This window comes from Rhagoletis pomonella, unplaced genomic scaffold (genome assembly GCF_013731165.1).
Source record: "Rhagoletis pomonella isolate Grant_MI unplaced genomic scaffold, Rhpom_1.0 Rhpom_scaffold_00010, whole genome shotgun sequence".
Lineage (NCBI taxonomy): Eukaryota > Metazoa > Arthropoda > Insecta > Diptera > Tephritidae > Rhagoletis > Rhagoletis pomonella.
Genome location: NW_023458564.1, coordinates 29,427,474 through 29,436,565, shown reverse-complemented (window position 1 = coordinate 29,436,565; position 9,092 = coordinate 29,427,474). Strand labels below are relative to the sequence as shown.

General features: G+C 34.8%; 1 long non-coding RNA gene across 1 annotated transcript in view; it reads right to left on the bottom strand.

The window, feature by feature from the left end:
- Window positions 1–3,627: 3,627 nt before the first annotated feature.
- The window catches only part of LOC118746223, a 114,621-nt gene continuing 109,156 nt past the window's right edge, over window positions 3,628–9,092 (bottom strand). Inside the window, exon 3 of the long non-coding RNA XR_004993813.1 lies at window positions 3,628–3,668. This is a non-coding gene — a long non-coding RNA (uncharacterized LOC118746223). The remainder of the gene's footprint in view (window positions 3,669–9,092) is intronic.

The following is a 9,092-nucleotide window of genomic DNA, read 5'->3' as shown; positions in this document are numbered from 1 at the left end:
ATGTTTTCTCATCTTCAGGGGATTGAATTTACCTGATATACAAACTTTTATATTTTTAGAAAAAATGTATTTAATAAAGTATGGTTTTATACATTGAAGTCTTATATTCAATGAGCACGCCTGCGAAGCAGAGGGTTAAAAACGAACGTAAACTGACATTTTTACGCGCAAATATATGCAGATCGCGCAGCAGTGAAAATCACTTAGATTGGTGCTATATAAGGTATATCTTCCATACCTCTGATTGTTTAGGTATGATTTGTTATATATGTAACTCCTCTATCTATGTATACTGTTGATATATACATTTTTTAAAATGCAGTAATCTGTTAAGATAAAATTTTCTGATGTTCATGAAAGGTATGAAGCATTCGGCATAGCCGAACACAGCACTGCTCTTACTTGTTTTACTTTTATCTTTATCTTTTCCTTTGCCTTTATCCTGATCTTTATCTTCATTACTTTCTTCATTTACATACTCACCCGCACCATCGTCATTACATTAAGTATTTACATTTGTCTTCTCTTTGTCTTTATCTTTAGGTTCCTATACTTTTAAGGAGTATGTGGACTATTAAGTACGATTGAAAGAGTAGTATCGAAGTACGACAAAGTGCTAGTAATTCAGGCGACTTTACTTGGGTTGAATTTTCCGGGATGAGTTTGCATTGGGGAAGGCCTTTATTTGGGTTGGATTTTCAGGGACGAAGTTTTTTGGGATGAGTTCTCTGGGACGAATTTACCTAGAACCGGAAAGGGTTAACTATCCGGCAAGGTAGATGTCTAGACTAGTTTTGCATATTCTGTGTATGTATTCTACGATCTTTGCTATAATATATATCAGAAAACCAATTTTTTGTTGCGGTTTTACAATTACACAGGTTTACAAAAAAAAACTTCTGCATAATAAAAATTAATTTGTTTGTTTCAGTTGTCGCTGAATCCGAATAGGTCATGCCAAAGTCATCTCAAGGTCAAATGCAGAAGAATAGTATTGAATTTTCAGGTTTATTCAATGAATTTTTCCCTACTTGACCTTCCACTGACCTCGAACCTGACAGACTTCGGATTCGAATTCAGCGCGTCGAGTAATATAGAAATATAGAGGTTGGGTTCAATATGCAGAAACCTTTTTTTTTGTAAACCTGTGTTATTTTTAGTTTCTAAAAAGGTGGCAACTCCGTCAAAAATATTTTCGAAATAAAGCTTTCTCATTTGATCTCCATGTAAAAATATTTAATCTAACTCGTTAACTAAATTGATATTGTAATTCTAAACAGATGGCTTTTTTTCGAAATGACGCTTTCTTAAAGATCTCTCATTTGATACCATATATGTAGATTCATTCATTTGACTTTTTAATTAAATAGATTTTGAATATCTTAACCGGTGGCAGCCGTCTTTAAAAATGTTTTCGGAATACATAAACCTCTCTTAAATTCGTCTCGTCTAACACCCACATTAAGATATTTCATTTATATAACTTGTTAATTAAATTGATTTTGAATTTATCACTAGAAACAGAGTTTTCTTAAAAACTCTCACGTCTGTGCAACTTGTTCATTAAATTGGTTTTTATTCCCTCGTGGTAGCCATTTTCAAAAATATTTTCGAAATAAAGCTTACTTAAACCTCTCTCGTTTTACGCACATACTATACCAGTTCATGTAACTTGTTCATTATATTTATTTTGAATTTTCAACCAGCTGAAATTAAGCTCTCTCAAACCTCTCGTTAATTTTATTCCCATATAAAATATTTAATAACACTGATTCATTCAATTTATTTTGTACTCCAAAACATGTGGCAACCCTTCTAAAACGCATAAAACGCATAATTTTATCTTTCTAAAAAGCAACTAGGCTTAAACTCAGTGAAATTATAAAAAATATATAGTAATGTTATATATAGTACATCATATAGAAAACTTTCGGATTTTAATACATTTTTTTATAATTTTCTTGTTTTTTGTCTTCGCTTTGAAAAGAACTGTATCAAAATATATCACGTCTATTCATTTTGTCGACAAAGTTGTTATTCATTAGAAAGTTCCCGATTTTCGCCCACAGAAATCAGGTCACCGTAAGTCTATCTAATAATCGCAAAAAATATGGCGGAAGCAAACAGAGCATCAAAGCAGAAAATCGTTAAAATTTAATTTGCAAAGGTACGGCAATCGTAGCTAGTTAACACCAAAATATACATATAGTATGTATTCCATCGACGAGCTGCACATACGCCACACTCTTTACAAAACAGCTTATATGATTTGAAAAGTTTTTATTTCCTTTTGGCAATTTAGTTTCTAGTAAATAGGTGAAATGTGATAAGTCGATTTAGACTTGTGTTTGCCTTTATGGTGAATATAATGTGGGTGTGTATGCATACAACAGGCACCTGCATATAAGCAGATATTGAGAATATTTCCTCCAACAACACTATTCATGCTGCTAAGAAATGCTTAGTCGAGATAATATGAATTGTTACGAAAATAGATGAAGAAACCAAAACAACAACATATGTATGTATATATGCATTATACCATAATTTCAGAGACTTGTGTTAATTGTTGCAGGAGAAATCAGCTAATTTGCAAAAGGCATTCTATTGTATTCGTACACACACACACACACATGCACACATGCGCACACAACTAATACAAAGAAAGAAACAAATGCACAAGTTAAGTCTTACTTGCATTGGCTTTTGAGCGACATACCGACTTTGTTTTGTTTGTCAGTGTATGCACATTTGGGCGGGTCGAAAAACCCAAAGTGTTTTATACGAAAATTGTATAGGTCTTAACAGGTGCTATTTTAATCCTTTATTCTTGAAAATAAATCCTGGTTCTCTTCGACAATATCTTCAGTCTGCGGAATGAGCTTGAAAAATTGAAAATAAGAGCGGAAATAACAATTTTTCAAATTCTTACAACAACTTGTGTAGATCAAATCCGGAACTTATTTCCTTCCTATCATAAAATCATAAAAAAATAAATTAAAGAAAACAAAAGTAAGTAACATCAATATTTCAATAAATTAAAAAATTAATAAGGAAATAGGGATTAATTGATTAAATTATTGATGTTGCTTACTTTTAATTTGCCCAGAGAACCAGATTTCATTCCAAGACTAAGGGATTAAAATACCACCTTTTAATACCAAAACAATTTTCGTATCAAATATTTTGTGTTTTTCGCCCTTCCCTAATGCACATATGCAAGTGCACATGCCCGCTATTTGAAAGTAGCAGCAGCAGATAGCTAGCTACTTGCAACATTGCTTACTTAGCAGCATTTGCGTAATTAAGCGATTTGGGTCGTCGCATCACTGGCATAAGCGCATCTACTTGCAGACCTACTCACATATGTATGTATATACATATGTATGTATTTTCGCAGGCGCACCCACATCCACTCATAACGAAATTTTGCGACAGTAAATTGTTTGTTGTAATTGCATTGAAACGTTGCAACTGCATTCACCTTTGCACACATACCTACATACATATTTTCGTATGTATGTATGTTCTTTGCTCACTCCCCTAAAATCCACGACCTTTTATATAGTTATTTATGTACCAATGAGTAAGTAAGTATGTTAATGCTTTCGCAGTTATTGCACTTACCTGGGCTGGTTTGCCAACTTAATCCGCCGATAAACATTTTCCTGCAATGAAACGGAGAAAGAAGAAGAATTTAATTAAAATTTGTACCAGTAAATGTGATTAAAATGTGGAAATACGCACTTATATACATTCATACAAATAGGTGTGTACATATGTGTGTATATATATTTATTTGATTCGAAGTAAATTAATAGCAGAAGCATGTTTGCTGTGAAGTGACATGCAACCTCATAGATTCTACTAAAAGTTCGTTTTCAGTTGGTGTATTCAGGCAGAGGTTAATTTATTCCAGACTATCAAATCAATAGCAGATTAACTTCGCACTCGCATAGTACACATAAAACGAAATTAATTTTGTTTCACGAGCCTAGCTTATATCTGCGCTTGTGAAAGAAACTTTTTTGATCTCATTTCTGGGACTGATCAATATTGGAGAAAATTCGTGAAAAAGTTATATAGTTTCCCCTTTCATAATAGTTTACTTTTCATGTTTATCTAACTTCGAAAAAGGAGGAGTTCGTCAATTCGTCGAAATATTTTTCTAAATTTTTGGACCAAGTGAAAAGGTTTCGAATATTTTTTGTCGGAATGGTGGTACCTCAAGTGTGGTTCCATACTCATTTGGTTTAGTTCTGTTTATTGGACCATGAAGAAATTACATTAGATTAGATTTAGAGGAGGGGGCAGGTCACCTAGTTACCGCGACCGAAAATGATCTATTGTAACATACCTAAGACAACTACTGGTCATCATTGATCCACGTATTGCTAAGAAACCTCGCGAGGTATTTTGGCTGAATGCCATTTAGGTTGTGTGCTTCTAGGTACGGTGATCATAGGAACAGGCCCGTCGAGAGGGAGGGGGGAAAGGGGTGAATCCCCCCGGGCCCGGGTTTCTTAAAGGGGCCCGAAATATCAGAACCACAACTTGTTATTATTTTTTTTTTACAATGTAATTGCTCCTTCGTTATAGGCCTTCATTATAAACATATTACGAATCGTACTGATTCTTTCCGACTCTATAAATTAAAAAAAAATTATCATATGGCCCAAAACGGGGACTGTTACTCTTGCTTTTCAAAATCCGCTGAAACTCGCTAGAATACAACTTTCGGATAGTTTTTCCTCTTTCAACAGCTGCTTTATATTATCGAAAAAGTCTGCTCTCCTTATATAATGTTTTCAAAAGTTGGTACACAGTTTCTTAGCTTAAGGATGGAACTCAAGAGCTACGTATTTATTGAACTGATAAAATTAATTTTGAGGTCAATATTTGCAAAAAATAGCTTGTAGTCTGTTTTATGCGATAAGTAGCATGAATTAAGCAGACTTGCGATTTGACATGTTATCCAAAGAAATTAAGAACATAATAATTATGAATACAGACTTCTGTTGCTGTGCAGCTGTAAGTCGTTTCAGAAGTAATTTTCTGCTTAGAACTCGAACTGGAGCTTACAACTGTGCCGAGATATTGAGGTTTACCGGAGTTAAGTACACGAAAAAAGGAGTTAATGGCCACTTTTATTTGCTCTATGATATTTAGTACTATTCTTACCATTCAAAATGCGCCTCAGAGGGTTGCTTTTCGAGTTTTCCTTCAGAAACTATGGCCATTGGAAGAAAGCATATGCTTGGTTTGGCGATGTTAGATTCGAGGGCAAGACTGTTAAAGTGGACGTAGCTCTTGAAGGAAAAATCTTATAGCACCATTCGAGAGTGCATTTTGAAGGATAATAATAGTACTAGAAAAATACTTGAAATAATTCCAAAAGATTTTGATTATCTAATCAGAAAATCTTCTTATTTTAGCTTTTTTTTCGCTTCTTTTGGCCTCGTTCCTTTTTTAAATAATACAATTCTCGCGTTTTTTTTATTTTTCTACGTAATTTTTATTTTCTGAGCCTATTTGAGCAATACAGCGGCCCGGCTGGCTTGGCCATGTCGTTCGATTGGGCACGGAAACTCCAGCTCTGAAAGTATTCAACTCGGAACCCGCTGGTGGTAGCAGAGGAAGAGGGAGGCCCCCACTGCGATGGAAAGACCAGGTGGAGAAGGACTTGGTTTCACTTGGCATTTGCAATTGGCGTCAGTTTGCTTAGAAGAGAAACGACTGGCGCGCTTTGTTAAACTCGGCCAAAATCGCTTAGGGGGTTACAGCGCAAAATAAGAAGAAGAAGAAAAGGATTTGAGTTAAAAAGAATATAAATTTTAGCTATGAGTCAATAGCACGTTCAATAGCTTACAATGTTGTTTTCAAAATGAGCCCTATCTTTAACTAAATAAAAAATAATTTTACCTGAAAATTAAATTAGTAAAAAAGACTCTTATACGGTTGACAAACGGGTTCGCTTATTTGCATAAACACCCTTTATTTGCTTTAACTCATGCATTGTAAAAACGACGAGCTGTTGTCTTTTGTACAAATAAGCAAACAAAGCAGGCGAGTTTGGCATCCGCGCTAGCCGAGTGGTGCGAGTTGCGTGCTACAAGCCTATAGCTGCCAGGTTCGATCCTCGGTTGGAGCGATTGCGAAAAAAAAAAATTTATTTTTGTTATTTATTTTATTTTATTTATATATTTAATAATAATAATGGATTAGCGCTTACACATATGTTAGTGCTTGGCCGAGCTTCTCCCCCAAATGTTGTCACACAAAGGGGAGGGACCTACAGTTTTACGCCGACTCCGAACGGCGATTGTATTTTTATGAGAAGCTATTTTTCATGGCAGAAATACACTCGAAGGTTTGCCATTGACCTTTTTTCTATATTTTTGCGATGTTGCTTTGACCAGGGATTGAACCCAGGCCCTGCGGAGTGTAAGCGCGCACTGCTTACCGATACACCACAGCGGCTTACTTACTTTTATTATATCACATTTTTTATTTTACTATTAGTTATTTTAAATGTTTAGAGTTGAATTTTATTAAAAAGTCAACAACAACTAACTGAAAGCAATGTTAAAAAAATATAGAACTTATAAAAAATATCGCTAGCATAGAAAGAAAAGTTGCTAAGTCCCAATTTAAAAATTTTACAGGAGAGGAAAAAATCTTCCTATGGCCATTTTCATTAACTATTTCGCAAGACTTCGAATCAAACATTTTGCGCGTTTAAAGCAAAGCAAAACTCCATAAGAATCAGAAGGATTCGATATTTATTAAAAGATGTCGTATTATTTTGGCCTTATCGGATTTGTGGTGCTTCTTTTGGACTTAGCAAAATTTCCTTTTATTGCTTATGAAGAGGAAAAAATAAAATAAGTACCTTTATAATTTTCGAAACGATGCGTACTAAGTTTCTCTAGCCTCTTATATCAAAATATGAGTTTTCATAAAAAGTGGACTTAGCAACTTTTCATTCTAAGCTAGCGATATGAATAAAAACGAAATAAATGAAAATCCTACTGGCCGTGGGACTCGAACCCACGACCCTCGGCTCGTTAATCCGCAATACTGACGTCTGTTAGGGCAAAATTATTCGCATCTGTGTGCTAGTTTATATGCATAAGCATGCCCGTATGCCTCGCGTTTTAGATTGGTACTGCGTCGAGCACCTTTAAGAGATCAGAAAACGGCCCCTTAAGAATTTTTAGAGGTGCTTGTAAATTTTTCGGATCCGCCACTGATCTTATATTTATATTCAGATATATTCCTGTTAATAATTACTTTTGAATTTTGAGATTTGACATACCGTCACTAAAATGTAAATATCTAAGCCAATTGGTTAGACTTGGTTATCGAACTTACCCTCTGCATTTGCGAAGGTGTAGAAAATAATATAAAAGTGGTTTTATAACGGCCTTCGGCGGCCTTTACTTTTCCTACTCTTTAATTTATTTTTTTAATTAATCAAGACGACGAGTTTTCAGAATAAATTGGCTTATACCAATGTGGACATAAATTGCGTTATGACCTCTGAATCTATAGCGGAATAAGTGTAATTTTTTGTTTATAAAGTCAATTTGCAATTATGCAAATATTTGTGAGTGCAATTAGCAATCTTTTAAGTTAAATTTCAGCTTTTAAAATAGAGTTCCCAAATAGGCGGCGTTGACTTACCTTTTTTTATTTGTTTCATATGTTAATGCTTTAATAAATGCAATTTCTATTAGAATGTATTGTCAGGAATGTATTCCAAGTACCATTAAGTATTTTAAAAACAAAAAAAAAATTGACTTTCGTTCAGCTAGATCTGCTATCCGAACCACTGTGCCATGTTTCGTGCTCGACGAACGGCAGTCCTTTATCGGACGTTTCGTCATGAAGGCTGAATTTTCCGACGAGTGGCAAGATCCATTCCTTGCCAGCACATAAAAGGGCGTATCTACGAGCGTTTTCAACGTTTCAGGTCACGTTCAGGACTATTTAAGGGCGATTTTGGAGCTGTTTCAGGATTTTTTTTGCATAAATTGGGTGAATTTCGGAACGATTTCAGAAAAATTCCGGGCCTAGTTGGCATTTTGGGACAAGTTACGACGACTAGATACCTGGTACTCGCACTTTTTTTCAAGTTCTTGATATCTAGCGAACTAAATCAGAGTTGGTTACTTTACTGGGCCGCATGTAATACTTTTTTAAACTTGCCATAGATTACTAAACATAGTTGATAGAAAGATCTGGAGCACGTGGAATTCAAAAAAATATGTATGTACATATATTTATGCGCGGGCAGTCAATCGACCAAAGTGGCTCGAATTTGCTGCCGCTGGGTTTTCCAAAAGTTCCCCCCTATTCGATTCCAGGATAAACTGGCTAAATCATTTGCTGAAATTTTCCTCCATTAAATAAGTTTTAGTATAAATTGTTGAGTGCCCAATTTGTAAGGCCGAAATGAGGTCTGGAAGGTAGGGCGGATGAGCTGTCGGTGGGGTAGATTATCTATTATTATCATCATTAGAGCAAAGCAGCTTTCCTGCTTGCTATTGTTTTCAAATGCTAAAGTCTTCTCATTGCAGCAATGAGACTGCTTGCAACAACCCGCTACATACATACATATACATGTGTATGTATTGTATATACCCTGCAGAAAAAAAGCATCAACTGAAAAAATAATCCACTTGTAGCGAGCTTTTTTGCAGAATTTCAATAAATTATATAACTTGTAGTCAGCTGCAAACAGCTAACTTGAAACTAGTTGAAAAGTAATATAGGTATTATGCAGGCGCAATCGGAAGCTTGTTCTCTTTAAAAAAGCGTCAATTTAAATATCCTCATAAAAATTTTGCTTTAAATACACTTTTGTGACCTTAAGTTCCTTCCTAATCAACTGCAAGTTAACTTGTTATTAGATACATTTCCTGCAGGGTATCTACTATTTACTGTATACTGACTTATATTCGCCAATAGATGAATGTGTACGAATATACTAAAATATATATGTACATACATATATTCACATAAATACATCACCGGCACAATTGAGAGAGATTTGTGACGACGACAGCAAACTAAAAATGAAACAAAAC